The sequence below is a fragment of the Suncus etruscus genome, chromosome 4 (assembly GCF_024139225.1).
Source record: "Suncus etruscus isolate mSunEtr1 chromosome 4, mSunEtr1.pri.cur, whole genome shotgun sequence".
NCBI lineage: Eukaryota > Metazoa > Chordata > Mammalia > Eulipotyphla > Soricidae > Suncus > Suncus etruscus.
Genome location: NC_064851.1, coordinates 161802215 through 161828037, shown reverse-complemented (window position 1 = coordinate 161828037; position 25823 = coordinate 161802215). Strand labels below are relative to the sequence as shown.

The window sequence follows — 25823 nt, the reverse complement described above, 5'->3', positions numbered from 1 at the left end:
TAATGGCTCACTTGTTTCTCTCCTTTATGAACACTGAAATAGCATTTTATTTATTTTTGAGGGGGGGACACTCAGTGATACTCACAGGTTATTCCCAGTTAGGCGCTCAGATATCTTTTCTCCATGGCTCAGTTGGAGGTTGCTTCACTTGCAAGCAGCTGAGCCAGGAAGGACCTGGGATCCATCCCCGCAGTCCCATATAGACCCCCAAGCCAAAAGTGATTTCTGAATGCAATGATAGCAGTATCCTTGAGCATATCCTACTGATGCCCCAGACTGGAAAAACCAAACCAAACAAACAGAACAACAACAAGAACAAGAAGAACAAAAGAAATCGCTCCTGGCTTGGGGGACTATATGGAACTCTGGGGGATGAAACTGTGGTCAATCCTTGCTCAGCTGCAGGGAAGACGAACACTTTACCCCTGTGCCACCACTCTGGCACCTGAAATAGCATATTCGGGCACTGAGCCCCTGAAATAGCATTTTCGAGCAGACATATTTCAGTAATTGCTTCTAGAGAGCAACAGGACTGAAGTATATACAAATCAAATCACACACAGCTGTAACTATGTGTTGTGTATGTAAATATTTTAGGGCATTATTATGTTACTGACCTCAACCTGATCGGTGATTGTGCCCTACCCTAGGGTGTGACCTGGTATTCTGCCCCCACCCTCGGGTAGTAACTGATTCTGCTTCCACCATTGAGTGGTATCTGATCCCACCATTGTGTGGCTGAGACAAGGGTCTGTGGAAGGCGAGGGGCTTTTTTGGCAGGAACTGATGCTGATGCTTTGGACTTCAGTCTTGTCCACTGAATAAAGCTAACATGTCCACAAGCCTGACTGTCTGCGTGCTGTTTACCCGCCTTTTCACTTCAAACCATGGGCTAGACAGGGTGGCAGACGCATGCTCCGACCTGAAGGGGAAAGACCTCATCCTCCATCCCTCCATCAGTCAACCTCTTCAGGGGCTGACTTGCAACAACTATGTATCTCAAATCAGAGTACGCACAACTCTTTAAACACAAATGAAAAATAATTACTTGTTTGACCATTTTTTTGTGTTTGTTTGTTTCTAATTTGGTTTTGGCTGTTTGTTGTTTTTGATTTTTTGTGTTTTATTGCTCTTTTTAGTTATGATTTTCTTTTGTTTCATCTTTCCTCTTTCTAAATTGCTAAACACATGTGTATGAAGATGGCAGTACATCCCCATCTATCTTCTAATATCAATGTGTTAAATTACTTTTTAAAGTGCACGTGTTTGGGCCAGAGGTTGGCATAGGTGGTAAGGTGTCAGCCTTTCCAGTGCTAATCTTGGATGATGCTAACCTGCATGTATTAAGAGTATTCCCTATCCTTATGTTATGTTTTGCTTATCCAGAATGTCCATTTATTATTCTGCCCTTTCCCACACCCCTATAAATCTCATTTTTACTCCTTAACTCTATCAAACCCCTAACATTACTAACCCACATTACTCTTTTTAACTTCAGTATTGCACAATCCTAATCACAACCAAGACCATGCATTGTGTGTAACAACCCCTAACTATTTCAAAAGACATAAAATGGGCACGTATTACTTTAGAATATTTTATGTGTTTTTTTTTTTGACAGCTATAAGCCTTACTAATTATTCTCTTATACAGCGATGATTCTAACCACTTTTTCTCTTCTCTTTGTGAGCTGTTCTATTAGGAATTTTGGTGAAAGGGTCCCCCAGTTTAATGCTGTTGATTGAACCATGTCATGGGGATTGTTGGACTTGTTCTTATGGCCCCCTCTATGCGCCAATAATGCCACGTGGCATTGTTCCTTTTTTGCATAGGCACATTAAAATGGAAAATACTATACATACAAATAAAATTTTATCTAATAGAGATTGGAACACACAAATCTTGTAGTGCAAAGGGACCTTACACCCTGAACATTGACATAATGTCCTGGCACAGACCTCAGAAGAATGGGCATTTTCCATTCACCTCTGAACCAGGGAAGCCATCCATGAAACATCCAAGTTTGTCTATAACATCACCTGGAAGCGATCCTCTACCATGGAAGACCCTACCACTGCTCAGACATCGACCTGCTCAAAAGAGACTTCCCTTAACACTGAGAAGACTTAACAACAACAACAACAACAACCTGCTTACAGGCCAGGGCTATCTGCATTGCCCTTTAATTGTGGGGTGAAACTAGAGGATGCTCCACATCCTGACTTTAATGTAGGATATGCAGATTCCAGGATCTTTAATACAGAAACATGATACCAACAACAGAGACTATGTGAAAAATAAAAGTGTGTTGGCACTACAGACAATGTCTTTGATTGGACGATCTAGCTTGCCTGGAGCCTAGAGTTGGTCTTATGCCAGGAAACTTCAGGGGTAGGGTCTCTTTGTATTTAGGCCAAGGTTATTCCTTTCCATGCCCCTCATATTTTGGTGGGTCTATGCAAACAACAATTGCCACCCTAACACCGTTTTTACTGTGCTCCTTTGACTCTAATCCTTAAAAAAATTCACTTAAACTTTTGAGGTTAACTTAAACTAATATGCATGTGCATGGAAATGTAAAAAGATACTATGCCTCTAATGTATAAGGAGTTACGTAAGTTTTATGGCTTTAGATTCCCTTGTGTGCTGTTAAGAAATATTATAATGTGCTACAATCTGGGGACTTGAGGGACAAAGTAATTGTACATGGATTCTGTTTTATTTATCTTAACGTTCTTTGGCTGAAAGTTCAAAGTTCATATATCAGCAAGGGGACTTCTGAGAATTATGTTACGGGTGATTGTCCTTCCACTGTAACTTTACCTTGTCCTCTTTCTTTGCATCTTTGTTCTCATAATTAAAAATTAAAAATTAAAAAAAGAAAAGGGAAATATGTTTTTTTGAGAAAGGAGCATCATGGTGCCAGAGCAGTGGCACAAGCAGTAGGGCATTTGCCTTGCATGTACTAACCTAGGATCGAAAATAGTTTGATCCTCTTGTGTTCCATATGGTCCCGCAAGCTAGGAGCATTTACTGAGTGCATAAACAGGCTTAACCCATGAGTGTCACTGGGTGTTGCACAAAAAAAAAATAAATAAAAAATAAAACAGTCACAAATTTTGAATATTTTTCCTTCTGACATCTACCCTTTCCTACTTCCCTGTTGCTGTTTCTTTTTCTGAAATTGGGTGTTTGAATATAACACTTATTTATTATTGTAATATATGATGAGAAGTGTGATACTCTTAGTGGGCAACAAATTCATTAACGAATGAGTATAATCTACCCATTTCTAAATTGAATGTGCCTTTCTAAGTAATTGAATAAAACCTCACTGTTTTTGTTTGTATATGCTTTTGGAAAGGACAGTGGGGAGACACTATCTTCACATATTCAACAGCTCATACTCAGAAGTGTTTATCCTCAAAAATTAGATAATTGTTTCATAAGCTCCTAAGAAAAAGAAAAGCAACTGAAAGGGCAAAGAACAACAGAAGTTATTTTTTTTATAACATAAACAAACAAAAAAAACACCAAATCAAACAAAAATAAAGGAACATTCTTCAACATAAGCAAATGATAGTAACAGTGAAATCAGGAACTGATTCTTTGAAAGATTATACAACATTGATAAATATTTAGGTAGACTCACCTGAGAAAATGATCAAATATTCAGATTATATTGATTAGATATAAAAAGGGAAAATAATAACACATCCTTCAGTAACTTAAAATATAATGAACAACTTAATCTGGAGAATGTAGAAGAAATGTATAATTCTTAGAGTCATGTCCTATGCCAACCCTGAAGTAGGAGAAGTAGTAGAAACTCTAACAGGCTAATCACAAGTAAGGAATTTAGAACACTATCAGGAATATTCCCAAGGGAAAAAAAAACTCCTGCTCCGGTGGCTTCAATGGGTCCAATTTTATCAAACTTTTGGATACTTACTACCTTTACTTTTTAAGCTCTTCCAAAACATCTAAGAAACATAAAACAGTCTTAACACCTTCTATGAAGCTTACATTACTCCAGTACCTGAAGCAGACAAAGACATTTCCAGAAAAGAAATTTTCACACCAATCTCCCTGATAAACATCAAAACAAAGATCTTTAATAAAAATCTTAGTTAAGTAAATGCAACAGCACTTTGTAAAGATTTAGCCTTCCACCTATTGCCATGAAGGAAATACTAGCTAGAGAGGTTTTCTTTCCCCTCACAATGGGTTTAAGAGAGAAAAACAGGCAGGATAGGAAGCCAGGGTCCTTATGGCAAAGCGGGTCAGCTGGTTAGAATGTAGGCAACTTCTAACCAACACCATCAACACCACAGACATAGCCACCTTCAACCACACACACACACACACACACACACACACACACACACACACACACACACACACACACTCTCACACACTCACTCTCACACACATCATAGACACTCTCTCACTCACACACAGGACTCCAGCTGGGAAACTGTTCCCCCTGGCAACTGCTTCTCAATTAAATATCAAGATACAAATCTCTAATCGAGATAGTTCTCTGCCCTTACAGAACATTTTTGGAAAGAGTCATCCAAGACCCTAATAACTACTGGGGAATTTTGGAAATGATTTTTTTTTTTTTTACATCTGAAAGACATTTGTTATGCTGTGTTAATGGAAATAAAATAGAAGAAACACTCACAAAAGAAAATGAAAATAAATGCTAAAACAAATGCTATAATTTGCCAATTTTCTAACAAAATAGTTGCCATGTCAATTTAAGCAAACGATTTGTGTGAAGATATTCACCTTTTACTATTATTGTACATCTTTATAAACTTTATAAACAGGAAAAGCGTGGCATATGACAATTCAGGACAGCACACTTAGTGCAATGCCAAAACCAAGTTGTTGCTGGTTTGTTTGTAGTGTCCATACCTGGCAGTGTTTAGGGCAAGAAGACCGGCAGGAACATGTTGAAAGAGGGATTTAATTTAAACATACCAGGTCTGGAGATAGATTTAATATACTATACAGGGGCATTCTGCTCACCCTGTGCCTAAGATGGCGGCTGACAGTTGGGACCAACTGTACTGGCAAAGTGGAAGATGCTTCCAGCTTATCGTTCCCAAAGTGTTTGAAGCAGCCAAGACTCTTCTCAATCCGGAAGTTCTTCGCCTGCTTTTGGAGCATCGGAAGCAGCAGAACAAGAGCACTAAGGATGAACAAGGCCTTTTCTAGGGCTTCAGGTCAACTTTCAACTCTCCAGCCCATTTCAATCGTCTCAAAGATAGACAGAACATCCGTAGTTTATTGCACAGAAAAGCTTCCCAAGGAAGATGTTATACATTTAGAACAAGTTTTTTTTTTTTTTTTTCAGAAATAAGCATACTGATTTTATTTTTGGCTTTGTACCTTTTTTCAGTTTGCCTTAGAATGTTGGTATTGAGTGATTCCAATTTTTATATTTATATAATCTAAAATATTTGTTTATGTGTATATAAATTGAATTTTGAACACTTCAACCTATAAGAATGTATTCCAGTTGCATCTTGAGGGATTGGCATTGTATAGAAGTCACAGCCAAATTAATTCAGAAACATTCAACACTTTTCTTCATTTTTATAGAAGTAATTCATTTACGTAGTAGATGATTAGGGGTAATCCATTGTCTTATGAGGTTTCCATCATGGATTTAAGTACAAAATGAATAAAATATTTTCTTGAGCAAAACAAAAAAGAATATGACATGTTCTTTTTGCCATACCTATCTATACTGTACTTTAGAAGAAAGTGCTATATGCAGCGCATTCTTTCAGAGTTAATAGTTACTATTGGGTCAGTATAGACTCAATAGTTATTGTGCTGGATTGTAATGCAATCATATGTTTTCACAAACATTTCCAACCTAGGCCACCAGGAGCTTTTCCCAAAGCATCCTAAGTCCTTTAACAAATATCAGTATGTATAAAGGTACTGAACATTTCCCTTTTTCCTGGCACAATAAAATATTCCCAGCTCAAATGCTCTTCTAAATCCTATTAGACTTTTCACAGAGAGTGCTATTTAAAAACAGTGTGTTGGAATAGGTGAGCTGAGAATTATTATTTTTAGAGTCCTTTGATCTGAATGAGCAATGAAAATGTGTCTAACTACCCTTCCATACTTAAACTTATGTCTTTGAATATTTTTATAATAAGCTGTGATTCACTAAATTTTAGTGTCCTTATGATGCTCCTATCTTGAGTCCATCACCATCTCAGTCACAAGTACCGCTACTTCTGTCATATTTACAAATTTCCATTCAAACAATGAGAATTTTGGCTTCCCTCTTTACCATATAATAATTTGTTCATGTACAGTATTTATGTAATCACCTTTAGAATCACCAACATATACTGTTTTGTGAAAGTATTTTTATAAATTATTTCACAAAAAAATTATTTTAGATCACATTTAAACTCTTCTACAATTACTTATACAACATTTTGTTTTGTTTTGGGCCACACCCTCAGCAGTGCACATAGGTTACTCCTAGATCTACACTCAGAAATCACCCCTGAAAGGTTCAGGGGACCATATGAGATGATGGGAATCAAACCCGGGTCTGTTTTGGGTCTGCTGTGTGGAAGGCAAATGCCCTTCTGCTGTGCTATGGCTCTGGCCCCAACTTCTATAACGTTTTGCTCTTTGATGCTATCCAGTGAATTTATCTCTTCTGTTCCTTTGTGCAGTCCCATGAACTTGAAGTTATTAAAAGGCTTATTTACATTAAGGTATACTGCAGGCTATGAAATTCTGTGGGTCATGGCAATTCCATATCATATATCCACAATTAAAGTATTACACAAAAGAGTGATTCCACCTGGAGAGCTCTCCTGTGCCTGAAATTCTTAATGCTGCCTTACTTATTCTAACCCAAAGCATCCAACGGCTTTTACTTTCCTTACTTTTGATCTTTCCAGAATGCCTTTTAAATTGAATCCTATAGTGTATAGTCTTTTCAAAGTAGATTATTTCTTTTAACAATAGATATCTAAAGTTTACTATCTTAGGCTAGAACTGTTGTGCAAGCAGTAAGGTGTCTGCCTTTTGGGCGCTAGTCTAGGATGGACTGCAGTTCGATCCCCCCATGTCCCATATGGTCCCCCAAACTAGTTGCGATTTCTGAGTGCATAGCCAGGATAAACCCTGAGTATCACCAGGTGTGGCCCAAAAAGCAAAAAAAAAAAAAAAAAAAAGCTATTCTTCCTCATCTTTTCTTCTTTGTTGCAATAATTTGACATCATGTTACACCTGAGTTTGATGTTTGCATGCTTATTAGTGCTCTCTGAACACAGTGGTTTCCACACATGTTTACACTAAGGGTCACACTTTTTGATTATGAAATTTCAAAAAACAATATTTTAAATATGGAACGCTTCACGGATTTGTGTTTCATCCTTGCACCGGGATCATGCTAATCTTCTCTGCATCGTTCCAATTTTAGTACATTACTGCAAAATTTTTGTGATGGTTCCTGCATCACATCTTTACTTTCAGTGTATATATATATATATATACATATTGAGCTAATATATATTCTATATATGTTCAGCTGAAAATTACTCATACCATTTAGTCAAATATGGCAAAGTTATCAGAGAGAAAATGAGTTATAAGGATCATGCCTGAGCATGGTATTGCACAAGTACTTTTTTTATCCTCAGGTTTTTAAGCACTTATCATGTACTTTGGCTTTAATTCCTTTTCAAATGTTTTCCTAAAATATTTTTATTCGGGGCCGGAGAGATAGCATGGAGGTAAGGCGTTTGCCTTTCATGCAGAAGGTCATCGGTTCGAATCCCGGCGTCCCATATGGTCCCCCGTGCCTGCCAGGAGCAATTTCTGAGCACGGAGCCAGGAATAACCCCTGAGCACTGCCGGGTGTGACCCAAAAACCACAAAAAAAAAAAAATATTTTTATTCTGTGACTTTCATTCTTTTTTGTGTATGTGTGGTTTTTGGGTCACACACGGCAGTGCTCAGGGGTTCTTCCTGGCTCCAGGCTCAGAAATTGCTCCTGGCGGGCACGGAGGACCATATTGGACACCAGGATTCAAACTGATGACCTTCTGCATGAAAGGCAAATGCCTTACCTCCATGCTATTTCTCTGGCCCCTGACTTTCATTCTTAATGTTTTTGATTTGACCTTAATCTTCTGATGATCCATTAGAATTCTTATGAAACATCAGTTGCTCTCTGTACCCATCTCTGCTCTATATTCATATATTGCAATTAGTTTAAAAATTGTTTTCAAGTATACCTTTTTAATATTTTTATTAACCTATCATAATTCCTTAACTGGTTTACTATAGAATTCCAAGAACCTAACTTTTTAGTTCTGTATTATGTTATTGTCACCATTATCTCCTCCCTAAAGTTTCAATGCTATCCCACCACCAAAAGCTCCCTTTCCTCAATCCTCCCATAGTTTTCCTTTCAGTAATTACCAAAGTTTTCACTGAGTCTAAGCTTATTTCATTGTTTCTTGACAGTTCATTTGACCTGTTAATTCAGTTTCTGCACATGAACAAAACTATCTGATAATTACTTTTTTGCTTCCTTGCTTATTTAATTTAATTAGTACAATTATTCTAAAAGTCATTATTTTTGTCTCAGGGAGAGATGGTCAGGGGAATATATGTAGTGATAGATATAGAAACTGGAGCTAAGGGGCTGGGGCTGGAGTGATATTAGGCTAGGGCATTAAACTTGTACACAACAGACCCAGATTTGATCCTCATAATACCATATGGTGCTCTGAGCATGTCAGAATTAGTTACTTTGTGCAGAAGTAGGAGTAAACCCTGAACATTGTCATGTGTGGACCAAAAAAAATTAGGTCTGGGCCTGGCCATACATATAAGTGTCTAAACCTCTATGCTGTTTCTCTGACCTAATTTTTGGGTATTAGATAAAATTCAAACTGCCTTTTCTTAGATTACTGATTATATAAGAATTCTTTTTATTGCTTATCCTCTTTAGAGTTGTTGGCATGTTACTTGAAATAAAAATTACAATAAAATCAGTGTTGTTGTTTTTGTTGTTTGTTTAGAATGATTTAGGTAATCTGGAAAAGAACATCTCAAAGCAGCTCCTGGCAAGTTAGCCTTAGATGTAAAATAAGGAATTAGTGAGAAACAGAAATTTTCTATGAATTCTGTCAAGTTCCCATTCTGGGGTTTTATTGTTTATGAAGTCAAAATGAAGGAGAGAGCTAAGACTACAAAGATGCAATTCTCAATTTCAATAGCCCTAAATCTGCATCCTGGCCAAACCCTTTTGATTCCCAGAAGCAGAAACTGTAAGAGCAAATTAAAAACACAGAGAACTTATGGTGAAGTCAGCCTTTGTGGTTCTAGAGGTTCTGTTACCTCAGTGTCGTTTTAGTCCATCTTCTGTGGTTGGTGACCTTGGTCTTTGCACTGAACCTAGGATGGCACCTAGGTTAGCGTCTTTCTTTGTGCTTCCAGAAGGCCCATTCTGTTGCAGTTGTCTCTGTCAGACCTTTGGGACTGGGGATCATGCATATTGTGCAAGTCATAGTTCAATCCCTAAACTAGGGCTTTTTTATTGGTCCCAAGATGTATACTGTCTGGTCATGGTTCTAGTAGCCAGTCATCTGTAAGTCACGATCTTGGCTTTTGGACCTACCAAAGGGTGCCGAGTCTTCTGGTTTTGTCTTGTCGTTAGCTGGTAAGGTAGGCTAATCTGCTCTAAGGTCAAGTTGTTCACATTTTCCTCTTTGTCAGGATATCATGTTAGAGCTGGCCCTTGTTGTTGACCCCGCAGTATTAAGGCTGTCCCGGATGGAGTTTGTTTCCTGCAGCTGTTGTGAAGAGCTGTGCCGATTCTATGCCTGGGATCCAGGGTTCAAGGCTGGATGAATGGCATCTAATCATCTGAGATCTAAGTGATTCCACATGACATATTTTCAAGGTAGGAGATCCCCCTGTATTGTAAACAACTATGAGTTCCTATCTCTAGTAGATAAGAGCTCTTTTTTATATGTAAGATTTCCCCCATTATTTAGTGTGTCTTTGCAGGGGGAGGTGGAGCTACGTTGTATTGTCGGTGTGATTGGGGGTGGCCAGAGGGGATAACCTCGTTATCTGCTCTCCCCCAAATGTAAGGTAGTCTTTTGCACCACTTTGGTCCTTTAAAAACTTCGCTAACTCATTTTAGTTCTTTTTTTTTTCTTTTTCTCTCTTAAATTTATTTATTTATTTTTTCTTAAATGTTGGTCCTATATATACATTTGCGAGCACATACATTTTTATTTATTTTATTTTATTTTATTATTATTTTTTTTATCATTTTTGGATATGTGACCTGTGTCTGTTATCCCCTCTGGCCACCCCCAATCACACCAACACCTTACATTTGGGGGAGAGAAGGTAACGAGGTGGTGTATTACAGGTCTTATGCCTATGTTGGAAGTACAGTTTTTCCCCATTGTCTTTTGGGTTTTTCTTGTGATGTGTGGGTTCCCAGGCATCTTCCTATCACACCCCCTGACCTTCTTCAGGTTGGTAAAAATTTGCGGCAGGGAGGTCTTGGAAGAGTTCTTGCATTGGGGATACTTTTGGACCTAGGTCCGGTTTCAAAAACAGTTCACGTTAGGGGGAGTTGGTAGGGAGGGCCTCGCAGCATGAGTCCGCAGGGGAGTTGGCTGTCTTTTCTTCAGGCAAAACCACGCAACTTGAACTAGCTAGTCCTGCCTACAGTTAGAGGGGGAGGTAAGGGAGGCATCAAGACCAAACAGGTGCAAGACTACTAAGTAGTGGGTTGGATACAGAGGGGACCACATATTCTAGCCGCCCTGGGGGTGAGGGAAGAGGAAATGGGAGGTAGGACAAAAACGGAGGGGTAGGGAGGGCAATTTGGGGATGGGAATCCCCCCTGATTTTATGTAAATATGTACCTAAAATGTTATTGTCAACAATATGTAAGACACTATGATCAAAATAAAAATTATATTAAAAAAAAACACAGAGAAAAAACTGTTGTCTTTAATTTGGTGCTGAAATTATCCAGGTAAAGGGAGTAAAATCAAGGCTATATTTTGCTGTTAATACACAGCAGAAAGGATAATTCATTTTAGTCCAAATAAATGTGAAGGAATATAATGTGGTCACTGCACAGTAAACAGGTCAGAAGTCAGAAGCTCTCTATCAGTTCCTTGCCAAAGTTCCTAGACTTGGGAGTTTTCTTTAGGATTGGAATTGGGAGTCACTAAGAGGGAACCTTGACAATAATGAGATTAAATGCTCTCCGCCAAATTTTTGGGATGAGAGATAAATTCTGGATGACCATTCACCACAACCTATTGACTGAAGTTGAAATCAAAATCCCTTTTGAGAGGAGCTAGAGGTACCAAATAGTTCTGCTGAATAGAAGCAAAAATGGTAGCTCTATGGAAAGGGTAGTCAGAGTTATTTAAATCTATTTAATAAGATATAGGAATTTGATCAGTATTATAATATTTGATGCTGGATGGCATCTGTTTGATAATGCACATGTATTGGCTTCAATATAACTCACACAGAATGCTCGTCAATGCTTCAAATCTGTACGTTACTAAAGGTGATGATATGTGAGCAAACTATTCACCATGATAATGAGTGACTCATTAATAATAAAAAATTAATATTTCACAATAGAAAGCTCTAATTAAAATAATTCAATATTGCTATAGTTCCTCTGAATTCTTCCCTTGTGCAATGATTTCCTAATAAGATTATTTCTGTCATTTTTTTGTTTAATAAAATAATGCTTAATCATCAGTTAATATATATTCAAACTCGTTTATTTTTATAATGGGCTATTCAGTTAATACATAGGTTATCTTAAAGGTTTATTAAATTATGTGGAAACATAAAGAAAATCATCAAGACACATTAATGAGATTTGGAAGTTTTGAAGGTCATTTACAATTAATTTTAAAATGATCTTAATGCAAATATAAAGATAGGGCTTCTGTAAACAGAGAAAACATAGTGTTTTATAAATTACTATAATATCCATCCAGATTTTAGCATATTAAGTTATGGGTCATATTTTCAGGTGAGTAATGCTACTAAATCGTATTTTACTGCAATTAATGTTTATTTTTCAGCTTGTTCACTTTGCATTTATCTAAAATGATGATCTAAAGTGGTTTCAACTTAAGCCAATACTTTTCTATCAGCCTTCCAGCTTCAAGGTATTGTGCTCATTTTATACCTCAAATTAGACTTATTTTTAGCAAACAAAATGAATGTTTCAAGTATAGCATTTCAGAGCAAAGACCTTTGTCAACCTGTCAGGTTTCTCATCTGACCTCTTCCTTCTATCTATGTGACTTGGTCAATAAATTCATGTCTCTAGTTTCAGTATTGTTATCAAAACCAGGATGGTGATATTTTGTCATTGGATCTTCTGTTGGATAGAATTAATCTCTTAAATATGTTTTAATGATGAGCATTAATATTATAAATTATTATCAATAAGAGTAGTAGTATTTTTACTATAGAAAACGTGCAACTATCCTTCCATTTTATAGTCTGTAGTATTTATCATATTTACTTGTTTATAGTGTTGCATTTTACAAACAATTAACAGCTATATATTCAATTAATAATGATTTTCTGGGTATCCTGGGATTAAGTGTGAGGGAAGTATAGCTGATGAATGTCATAATATTATCTTGGTGAATATTCATGTCATAACTTGCGTTCAAACTTAAACCACCAAAATACATAAAGATCTGCAGATAGAGAAAAGTGTTTTTGTTTCATGTATATCCCAGTGGTGAAGTTTAAAGACTCATATATGCTCTTAACATATACAAAATATCACATATACAAACTATCAAATGTGATTATAGAATACATAACGAGAAATATAACTATGCAGGCTGGTATACTAGCCTTTGAGAAATGAGATAGTTATGGGATCATGAAAAGTCAAAAATAAATAAACCTATCAATGTTATATTTCAAAATAAAGTTTTTACACTATACTTTAAAATAGTTCCTAGTTTAAAGAAACTTGTGAGTATTTTGCCATTAAGATGGAACTAGTGGGGCCAGGCGGTGGCGCTGGAGGTAAGGTGCCTGCCTTGCCTGCGCTAGCCTTGGACGGACCGCGGTTCGATCCCCCGGCATCCCATATGGTCCCCCAAGCCAGGAGCAACTTCTGAGCACATAGCCAGGAGTAACCCCTGAGCGTTACCGGGTGTGGCCCAAAAACCAAAAAAAAAAAAAAAAAAAAAAAAGATGGAACTAGTCTTTTTCATGGATTATGTAATTATGATTGAATAGCCATGGCAAATACTTGCTTTGTTCACCCAATTCTTATATTTCTCAACTAATTATTTCTCTCCTTCAAGCCCCAAAGAGTTCAATGATTTTTAAAAGGCTGATGGTCAGTGCATACACTTAGGTTATAAAAAGAAATATTCAGTTCTTTTAACTTAATTTGGTTAGAGATTTATTTTAAATATTAAGTATGATTTTATAGCTTAATATGTCAAAAAGTTCTATTTTTGCTTCCATTGAGTAATAATTAGCATGCAGAACCATCATTCATCTTAGGTCCTTTATATATAAAAGGTAAAACTTGTAAGAATCTCTATTTACTTTGCTTTTCAATTCAGAAATAAAGAATGTGATTTTTAATAGTATAGAAGAGGCAAACAATTTTCTGAAAATTGTTATTAATGAGATCTATTTTCATTAATTTATTACATTATGACAAGAGGCTGTTTTCTTTAGAAAATAAGTAAATGTTTCTTAAATATGTACTGTAGAGCATGGTCTAATGGATAAGGCGTCTGATTCCAGATCAGAAGATTGAGGGTTCGAGTCCTTTCGTGGTAGTGATTATATATTAGGGCCGGCAAGGTGGCGCTAGAGATAAGGTGTCTGCCTTGCAAGCGCTAGCCAAGGAAGGACCTGGTTCGGTTCCCCGGCGTCCCATATGGTCCCCCCAAGCCAGGGCAATTACTGAGCACTTAGCCAGGAATAACCCCTGAGCATCAAACGGGTGTGGCCCGAAAAACAAAAAAAAAAATTACTGTAGAAAGAGCTACGAATCAAAGAAGTGGATCAGGCACTTTTGAAATTTGTTTGGAACAATAAACACCCTAGAATAGCTAAAGCAATCATTGGGAAAAAGAATATGGGAGGAATTACTTTCCCCAACTTTAAACTTTACTACAAAGCAATAGTCATCAAAACAGCATGGTATTGGAATAAGGACAGACCCTCAGATCAGTGGAATAGGCTTGAATACTCAGAAAATGTTCCCCAGACATACAATCACCTAATTTTTGATAAAGGAGCAGGAAATCCTAAATGGAGCAAGGAAAGCCTCTTCAACAAGTGGTGTTGGCACAACTGGCTAGCCACTTGCAAAAAATTGAACTTAGACCCCCAGCTAACATCATGTACGAAGGTAAAATCCAAATGGATTAAAGACCTCGATATCAGACCCCAAACCATAAGATATATAGAACAACACATAGGCAAAACTCTCCAGGACATTGAGACTACAGGCATCTTCAAGGAGGAAACTGCACTCTCCAAGCAAGTGAAAGCAGAGATTAACAGATGGGAATATATTAAGTTGATTCTGTGTACATCCATGTACACAGAAAATTTCATGACTTCATCTCTTCTGACGGCTGCATAATATTCCATTGTGTATATGTACCATAGTTTCTTTAGTCATTCATCTGTTGAGGGGCATCTTGCTTGTTTCCAGAGTCTTGCTATAGTGAATACTGCTGCAATGAATATAGGTGTAAGGAAGGGATTTTTGTATTGTACTTTTGTGTTTCTAGGGTATATTCCTAGGAGCGGTATAGCTGGATCATATGGGAGCTCAATTGCCAGTTTTTGGAGAAATCTCTATATCGCTTTCCATAAAAGTTGGACTAGACGACATTCCCGCCAGCAGTGAATAAGAGTTCCTTTCTCTCCACATCCCTGCCAACACTGCTTGTTCTCGTTCTTTGTAATGTGTGCCAATCTCTGTGGTGTGAAATGGTACCTCATAGTTGTTTTGATTTGCATCTCCCTGATGATTAGTGATGTGGAGCATTTTTTCATGTGCCTTTTGGCCATTTGTATTTCTTCTTTATCAAATTGTTCATTTCTTCTCTCCATTTCTTGATGGGATAAGATGTTTTTTTTTTCTTGTAAAGTTCTGTCAGTGCCTTGTATATTTTGGATATTAGCCCCTTATCTGATGGTTATTGGGTGAATAGTTTCTCCCACTCAGTGCATGGCTCTTGTATCCTGGGCACTATGTCCCAAAAAGCTTCTAGAAACAATAGACTCATATAGCAATGTCGCAGGCTACAACATTAACACATAAATATCAATGGCTTTTTATACATCAATAATAACAGGGAAGAAATGGACATTAAGGAAACAACCCCATTCACATTAGCGCCACACAAACTCAAATATCTTGGAGTCTACTTGAAGGACCTATACAAAGAAAACTATAAACCCCTGCTCCAAGAAATAAGAGAGGACACACGGAAATGGAAACACATACCCTGCTCATGGATTGGCAGGATTAACATCATTAAAATAGTAATACTCCCCAAAGGATTGTACAGATTTAATGCAATGTCTCTAAATATATCCAGGACATTCTTCAAAGAAGTGGATCAAACACTGTTGAAATTCATTTGGAATAATAAACAACCTCGAATAGGTAAAGCAATCATTGAGAAAAAGAATATGGAGGCATAACTTTCCCCAACCTTAAACTGTATTACAAAGCTATAGTTATCAAAACAGCATGGTATTGGAATAAAGACAGACCCTCAGATCAGTGGAATAGACCTGAGTACTCAGAGAATGTTCCCCAGACATACAATCACCTAATTTTTGATAAAAGGCAATAAATCTTAAAAAATAGAACAAGTGGTCTTGGCACAACTGGCTAGCCACTTGCAAAAAATTGAAATTAGATCCCCAGCTAACATCATGTATGAAGGTAAAATCAAAATGGATTAAACACCTTAATATCAGATCTGATACCATACGGTATATAGAACAACACGTAGGTAAAACACTCCATGACATTGAGACTCAGGGCATCTTCAAGGAGGAAATGGCACTCTCCAAACAAGTGAAAGCAGAGATTAACAGATGAGAATATATCAAGCTGAGAAGCTTTTGCACCTCAAAGGACATAATCTATTAATCTTAATCTTAATCTATTCCCCTCTGTTTATCTGTGCTTCCACTTGTTTGGAGAGTGCTGTTTCATTCTTGAAGTTGCCTTTATCCTCAATGTCATTGAGTGCTTTATCTATGTGTTGTTCTATATACCTTATGGTTACTGACCTGCTATCAACATCTTTAATCTCTTTGTGCATGGTGTTAGATTGGGATCTGAGTTTGCTTTTTTGCAAGTGGCTAGCCAGTTGTGCCAACACCACTTGTGGAAGAGGTTTTCCTTGCTCCATTTTGGATTTTTTGCTTATCTGAGCTAGTAGCTACAGCTGCTTACTGTTTGTTAGGTTAGTGAGTTCTCCTAGTAAATGTGATTTTACACCTGTAAAGTACTCTGATATACAACAAGATAAAGCCATAAAATCTGATGCAGTATCCTGTAGTTCTTCATACATTTAATTTTATTTAATGAAAATTTTCTCTTTTAAAATATGTTTGTGGAAAGTGAAATATGTCATAAGAAACTATAAATATTAGATAAATATTATGTGCCATACATAGATTTAAATATCTTCAGTTTCTACTTAAACTTAGCATATATTTCTGGTTTGAAGAAGAGTTTGATCAGTATATTATTATCATAATCTGAGAAATGAAAAAAATATGATAGATCCTCTCACTAAAAATGCTGAGATAGTAAATATAGTCACCATCACATTATAAATAATATTTGACAGATAACTTTCATTGGCTTTCCTCTGTACCAGCCACACTTCTAACCTTTTTTGATTTTGTGGGTTTTGTTTTACTTAGGGCTTATCTTTTGCTCTGTGGTTAGGGATTACTTGTGGCACTCATGGTGCCAAGATTCAAATTTCGGTTGACCACAGGCAAGGCAAAAGCCCTACTATTGTGCTATATAGACAATCCCTACTTTGAAGCTTTCAAATACGTATCAACTTATTTGAATCCATTAGTGCTGTTAGGATTACTGTGAAGACACAAAGGCACAAAGAAGTTATGCCATCTGCCCAAGTTCCTCAGCTATAAGTGACAGAAAAATAATGTACATATAACCCAGTGAGGCCACATTTTCAAGATATTTATTGAAAGCACATTAGTTAACGTGATAGGTGTATAATATCACATATGTTACAATATGATAGGTGTATGATAACCACATATGTTATAATCCTACCAAATTCCAGTTTCCAAGCATCACTGTAGATTTGATGTTTTTTATCTGATTTATCTACCTCTGGCTCTTTTCTTCCTGGTAATCACTCTTGTAAGAATTTAAAGCCTTTGTATGTTTCTGTTTTTATTTTAATTATTTTTATTGAGAACATTATGAATGAAAAGTCTTTCATAATTGCATTTCAGGCATATAGTAACAGTGAATTTGGGCCATTCCCACCACCAGTGTTGACTTCCCTTCACCAGAGTTTGCAGCATGTATCCCATTCCTCCACCCTTAGTCCCCTGTTCTACCAGTATAACAGGTCCATTTTGTGTTTAGCTTGGTATAGTCCGAGTCTCTTGATTCTATTTTCATTGACTTTGCCTTGGATATTTAGCTCTGACATTTTTTTTCCATTCAGTATACCTGAGATCACTTGACCCTTGATACTCATCCACTTTATTTTTTTCTTTTCTTTTATTAAGTCGTAGGAAGACATAGAAATATGAGACAAAACCAAGTGATTAATGTTCCAAGGTTCTACAAAAAAAGCATGAGCTTCTATCTAGAAGTTCTAAATAAAATTAAAAAGAAAAAGGGAAGGAAAATGTGGCAGGAATTTTTCCCTTTGTTTTGGTTTGTTTGTTTTTGCATATGTGTAATAAATGTTGGGGAAATTAGAAAGGAAATTCCCTAAACTTATGAGATACTGAAGCATACTGTCATAAGACTGACGACAGACTCAGGCATGCTAGTTTTCTAACTTCAAGTTCTTTCTTATGATTCCAGGAAAAGTTCTACTCATTCATGTTAGTCATAGAGTAGACAGTCTTCTGTAATTAGAGATCTTGGTTTATGCACAGATCCTAGGACAAAATCAAAGTGATATGGAACATCTTCTGATTTCATCTCACTTTTAGGTGTTGAGGTAGGGAAACCTGCCAGTTTTTGCTCTTTTTCAGGGTGTCACATGAACCTACCTTGGAGCAAGTTGATACTATAAAAAAGCACAAAACCTTGCCACACTAGCCTTCCTTCCTTCACTTTTGTGTTCTTTTTCTCCTTTTTTTATTTTTCTTCTATTTTCTATTTTTTCTTTATATTTTCTTTTTTATTAAATTCTTTTTTAATTTTCTTTTGTTCTCATGGTGGTTGATTTTAGTAGTTGGGTACTTTGTAGTTTCTGGGATTTTTTCTTCTTTTGTTTTGTTTTTCTTCTTTTTTTCCTTTTCTTCTTTTAAATTGATATTTATAACCTCTAAAAGAAATCCTCCTAGTTTTCTTTTTTTCAACAGAACCTATAACTTGAAGCATCTTGTTTTGCATAATGAATTGAAGGGGGGGGAATTGGAGGGTACCAGGAACAAACAATCATAAGAATATTGAGTGAAAATAAAAGATGATCAGACTCAAACTACAAACCCAAAGTCAATGATAACAGAATCTATACTCAATGTACAACAAGCTAAACAGAAGAAAGCATTTACACTGGCAGTCGGGGGAGCAAATGAGGAAGATATGGGATGTATGCTGGGAACAGGGGTGGAGGGAGGATAACATTGGTGGTGGGAATAGCCCTGATTCATTGTCACTATTTACCTTAAATATTACTGTGAAAATTTCATAATTCACTTTGATCACAATAAAAATCATTTAAAAATGAGAATAAAGGGACGACTTTAAATTTCACACAAAGAACTGCATACTATTGAAAACAATACAAAGAATTCATAATACACAAAGTATTTAAATTGATATTGAAACCCGGAAACTCTTTTAATAGAAGCAAGCAGGTTGGTGGATAAGTCATGAGAAGTTGTAACAGTTATAATTTCTTCATAGAGATAAACATCTTTATAACTAGAAAACAAACACGTTTGCTGATATTTTCTGAACTTTTGACAATCTATATCAGATCCTTACTTGAAAATGCTTTATTCCTTAATTTTTTTTATTACACAAGCATCTCAAGTAGATTTCTGTTTGCAGAGATACTTCTCAAAACCGGAGGAACTGACATACAAACAAATCACAGTTTCACAAACTGGCATGTAATAATCATTATAAAAGAACAATAAAAGAGAAAGTAAAAAGATTAATCATTCAAAAGTTGGTAGTACTTGAATTGTCTTACAGAATAAATTTGGCTGTAAGTAAAGGGGCAATATTATGTGATTTCATAGTGCTTGATTCAATCTAACATGTAGTCAGGATTTACATGATGTGTAACAAAAAAATTAAACAAAATTCATAGATTTATGAGTGAGTAAAGAATTCCAGCAAATTTCAGACTCTCAGTCTGAAAGGAAAAAAATTTCCCATTATTTTAACATTTTTTTAAATTTGTGAAATAGTTGTCAACATAACAGTGTTCATAAAGATATGACATCTGCATTCTCACTCAAAATTGCTTTGAAGTTGAAGAAAAAGCTAAAGGGCATAAAATTCTCAGAAAGGTTTATATGAGAAATATGTATATTTTGCTGATACTTTATGGTTCCCTGAGCAGTCCTGGAAGGAATCCTGGAATTATCCATTTACCACATGTTGATTTCATCCACTGCAAAAACTATTCATCAATCACTAATGATGAATAGGTATAATATAGAGGATCATTGACTGTTTGACACTAACATGGAAAAACATGCCATTGTCAGGTGTGTCCAAACATTAAGAATAAATCCTAATGATGTCAACTATAAAGTTGTGAATGTAGGATCATCAGTTTTACTAAGTGGACTACTCTGGTAAAGAAGGTTGATAAAGGTTGAGGCCAGATCTGTGTGTGTGTTCAAATCTCTGTTCTTTCTGCTCCATTTACTGTAAACCTCCAACTGCTCAAATTGAAGTCTATTAAAAAGTTAAGAAAACTCTGTTTTGACTTCATGAATAGTTGGGGTTTTGTTTAATTTTGTTTATTTTGGGGGGAGCACATCCGGTGACACTCAGGGTCACTCCTGGCTTTGCAGAAATTGCTCTTTGCTTGAGGGACTACATGGGACACCCAGGGATAGAACCATAGTCTGTCCCAGGTCAGCTATGTGCAAGACAAACAACCTACAGCTGTACCACTGCTTCGGCCCCTTCACGAGTAGTTCATATGAATAAATGCACATGATGAAAAATTTTATTTTCTTTTAATCTGAGTTTGTGATCAGATATTTACCTATTGATTGGTAAAATGAGCTCTTTAGATATGAGTCATTATCAAATTTATCATTAATTTTGATATATTATAATTCTTTCATTTTAATTTCACAATTGTTTTATTCATCACTGATACATAAAATTTTTGTCAGGTTTAATCATATATTAATATTCAAGCATTCTCTATTCAAAATCAACAGTATAATTAGAATAGTGGATCTTTGATTTATGTCAAAGTTGTTTTCCAAATCTTTGGTAATTGTTGTTTTGGGTTGTATTTGGTGGCTTTCAGAACTTACTCTTGGTGGCTTTCAGGACTTTCTTCTGATTCTACACTCAAAGATCACTCCTGGGAACGGTGGGAGGTGGGGTTCAGGGGCAATATTGGGTGCCTGGGGGAAAAAAAAACAAAACTAGTCAGACATATACAAGGGAATCTTCTTACCTGATGCACTATCTCTTTGGATCCTGAATTTTAAAAACTTTAATACATTTTCTTTTCTATTTTAACTTGATAAACATGTAGACATAAATCTACAATACTAAAGTAATGTGGCATTGAAGCTTGGCCAAAGATAAGTATTATACAAGGGTGACTAGCTTTCCCTTGGAGCTTAAAAAAATAAGGACTATTTATCCTCTGTTTATTTTTTCTGCAAAAGCCTAAGCATAAGAACAGCATATTCCCATTTCATCCACGGCCCAGCAGATCATTTAGGCTTATGGATAAGATAAAATGCACCTCAGAGAAACCAGCCCATGGGATGGGAGTGTTAATTGTTCATTCTGACCAAGCTGCAGCCCACACTTCTTCCTTCTTTCTGTATAAAAATTCTTTTCTGTGGGGCCGGAGAGATAGCATGGAGGTAAGGCATTTGCCTCTCATGCAGAAGGTCATCGGTTTGAATCCCGGCGTCCCATATGGTCCCCTGTGCTTGCTAAGAGCAACTTCTGAGCATGGAGCCAGGAGTAACTCCTGAGCAACTGCCGGGTGAGACCCAAAAACCAAAAAAAAAAAAAAAAATTCTTTTCTGTGACAACAATGTGGTTGTTTTGAAACATGAGAGTGTCTTCTAACCTTTGCCATAAAAGTTCTTTCTTGAGGGGCCGGGCGGTGGCGCTAAAGGTAAGGTGCCTGCCTTGCCTGTGCTAGCCTTGGACGGACCGCGGTTCGATCCCCCGGTGTCCCATATGGTCCCCCAAGCCAGGAGCAACTTCTGAGCACATAGCCAGGAGTAACCCCTGAGCATTACCGGGTGTGGCCCAAAAATCAAAAAAAAAAAAAAGTTCTTTCTTGACTCTTAATCCTCTGCTTCTTGCTTGATCAGAGCTCAGGAGGCTGTGGAACCATTTACTCATGGTTACAGTATTCCACATCTCAAGTTAAATTTTATTCTTTGCAATATTGATATTTAATAATGAATATATGTTTACTTCATGGAAATCTCTTTAAAACTACTTATAAACAATAGATTCTAGTCTACATTTCTTCACTTTTGTTCTGGCTTTTCTACTACAATTTAGTGTCCTTTCAGTAAGAATACCAAATTTGTTTGGAAGAAATATAGCTCCTACTTGTAAGGTCATAATTTCCATTTTTATTAAAATTTCTACCTACCTGCTATTGTGATTTTTTTATGTGTAGATACATACTGAGAATCACCTTTTCCCACCAAAGAACCAGGTAACACACATTTTTAAATTTAAGTTTCAAATTGATGTCTTTAAAAATATATATATTTATTGAATATTTTTCAATATTAAGTTGTATTTCTCACAACATGCTGTCCATTCATTATTTAACTCTGGTTCCTTTCAACTTCTCTGCATTTTTATCTATACTACTCTGAAAAGCATTTTTAACCTTGTCTTTGAATAGTTTTCTGTGAACCAAACTGTTATTTCTTTTGCTATATGGCTCTCATTACTCTTTCTCTTAAGAAGGTCCTCTACTTAAATAATAGATGTAGACTATGATCCTAGAGAATTGGGGAAGCATGTTATAAATAAAGCAACAGTCAGCAGAGAAAATCACTAAGGTGTTTGGATTTATGGCTCCAATATTTGTCCTTTTTTCTTTGCCTTCTCTTTTTCTTTTTTGTAATATCTTTATTTAAGCACCTTTATTCAACATAATTGTAGATGGGTTTCAGTCATAAAGAGAACACTCCCTTTCACCAGTATAACATTCCCACCATTAAGTCTTTAGAATTTTTGAGATTTCCATAATAACTGAAACCATGAAAAAGGAATAAATTAGACAAAGAAATAGCTCCCATTTTCATTAATTATTATTTTTTTTGTGAAGTTGTTGATATCACCAACATCACTTTCTGTTCAAGTTTTTAATAGTTTTAACTGATGGTTCCTTGATGCCTCCATCCAATCTATTCCAGCCACATTTTACTCTACAATGTGTGTGAGTGTGTGTGTGTATACATATATATGTGTATATATATACACATATATGTATATATATATGTGTGTATATATATATATTTTTTTTGACCATCTGCTGCCCTTATACTCTGATGGATTAGTTCTGCCTAAAGCTACGTTTCTTGTCAGTTAGGAAATGTAGACAAAACAGTAGCCAAACTGGGAGCTACTCTGGGAAATGTGACAGTGTGAGTGATAGAAAATGAAATCTTAAAAGGGAATATAACAATAGCAAGATTAATTAAAGACAGCTCTAAGAAAGGAAGAGTCTGAAGAGAAAACTGATTGTCTAGTCTTCCCTTTAGGAATAATAGCATATTAGCATCTGAAATATTTGAGAACATTGTGTTTCTATTGTGTATAAAGATAGTCTTTCTCATCAGAGACTTTCCTTTCAAGTTCACTACCAAGAAGCTTTATAATTTTTCTCCAGTAAATTCCTATTTTTATAAAATTTACCCAGTATGTTATGTGTATAACATGACATATTTGTTGAATAATAAGACAATAAGCATTCATTTCTTTCTTAAATAAATTTATACAAAAAACTAAGCATTATTAGAAAATAAAAGTTTCATAATTCCAATTTGTAAAATGTTAAGTCTCTTTTTTTAAAAGTTTATTTTTATAAAGAAGACCAACATGTAAACATGCTTTCATACAGGCTTTTAAAGTGCTCACAATGTTTTCCACAAATTTATGCACTTTGTTAAAGTTCTCAATATTTTTTCGGTGTCTTCTATTTAGTTTTCAAATATTAGCACTCAAAAAACCTGAATGAAACAGGAGTGTATATCCATGTGAAAATATAATGTTGAGATTTTATTGGATGAAATCTTTGAGGGAGATATTCAAACCTGTTCCCATTGAAGCCACTATGAGTCAGTCAAGACTGTTTCACAGTGCTAGGTAAGATTTTTTTTTTTTGGTTAAAAAAAATCAAATAAAACCTTAAAGGTAGGGGCCGCAGTGGTGACACAGTGGTAGGGTGTCTACCTTGCACGAGGCTGACCTAGCACAGACCAAGGTGAGGTTCGATACCCTGGCCTTCCATATGTTCCCCCAAGCCAGGATCAATTTCTGAGAGCATAACCAGGATTAAGCCCTGAGAGTCACTGGGTGTGCCCCAAAACAAAAACAAATAAACAACAGTAACAACAACAACAACAAAAAAAATCACCTTAAAGGTGTAGAGGAATAATATTAAGACCATAAAGTATTCAGAATGCTCACTAATGTCCTCCATGTTAATAGGAACCTGAATGGAGTCAAGTGAAAAAGGACACACTAAACTGGATTTTACCTTTTTTGTATTTAACCCATCATCCTGCTCCAAGCTATGGTTGGGTGTATTGCACAATATTTTTCATATTTGACTACATAAAAAAATCTTGAGAATTATATCAGCTTCTGAATATAGAGATGGAATTAACATGAATGCTGGTTCATTCCTATATTTAATCCTTTCTTTGAGTTGGTCTTATTTGATGAACTATAATGTATTATATATGTATGTATATATAGTTAAGTACTTTCCTATATGTGGTAAGCACAAGTGAACTTCCAGGTAAATAGCCTGTATTTAAATACATGCTCTGCTGGATTAGAGAAATAATAAAGGAGTCAAGGGTATTATCTTGCATGCAGCTGATCAGATTCAAACCCAAGCACAAAACAGTCCCCAAAATACTCCAGAAGTGACAGAGCAGAGAGCCAGAGTAGTCCCTGAGAAGTGCTGGGATGGTCATCTCATACTCTCACAATCAGAAACGTATAAATACACATATGTTTTATTCATTTATTTACCTTTCTCTACCTGGCAAAATATTTTGCAAGTCATTGTTCATCATCACTTGTCACCCTCTTTATATTACTTATGAATCTAAATATCTCCCAAAAATATATTTCCAAATTATTTATTACTGTTAAAGGTATCATGCTTGAGATAGCTTTGGAATTATATTAATTAAAAATTTTAGGAAGTTAATGCCACAGCTATCTTTAGGTATTTATCTCTGTGTTCAGTGATTACTTCTAATGGGGCATGGTGAACTGTATGCAGTGCTAAATCAAATTGAGGTAAACCACCTGCCAGACAAACACCATAACCCCTTTAAATTAACAGTATAGGACTGAGAGTCATGTCAGTTGCTTCTTGTTATCATAGTTTGCTTATTTGATCACTTACAATAATCAGTTGTATAAATATACCACATGCCTTTTAGTAAATTTTTATTATTTTGTTTCTAATTTCAGATGTATTACCATGCACTGTCAAGAACATATTTTCTAGGACATCTGGACAAGTGTTTCTTTTGTACATAAATTTATCACTATAGTTATTAGTTTATATAGCCTTCAGCTATAATGCTAAAATATTTTAAAATATTTGCATGTTTATACTTTCAATATGAAAGAATTTTTGTGTGACCACAAAGCATTTACTTTTGATATTTCCAATTATTATTACTAAATAATATAAGTGGCATCTATTTTTATCTTTATAAATTTATCTTATATAAACTTTCTTTGTCTTCAGAAAAATGCTTACTTTTCTTTTTGGCTTTTTTAAAGATGATATTTTCTTTCCTTACTAATTATATTTTAATATACTTGATATTTTCTATAAATTGAAGGGATTATAGAGATCTTCCCCTATTTGTAATAGGTACTGTGCACTTTCTGTTTCTTTTGATAAAAAATACACTTACTTTAAGATAGTAAAATACGGGGCAGGAGAGATAGCATGGATGTAAGGTGTTTGCCTTGCATGCAGAAGGACAGTGGTTTGAATCCCTGCATCATATGGTCCCCCAGCCTGCCAGGAGTGATTGCTGATATATATGTATAT

At 35.8% G+C, this 25823-nt stretch overlaps 1 long non-coding RNA gene and 1 pseudogene across 1 annotated transcript in view; both read right to left on the bottom strand.

The window, feature by feature from the left end:
- LOC126006085 (uncharacterized) overlaps window positions 1–25823 on the bottom strand; it is a 1493032-nt gene that overhangs the window by 613087 nt on the left and 854122 nt on the right. The window lies entirely within an intron of this gene.
- LOC126007538 (uncharacterized) lies at window positions 7392–7489 on the bottom strand (annotated as a pseudogene).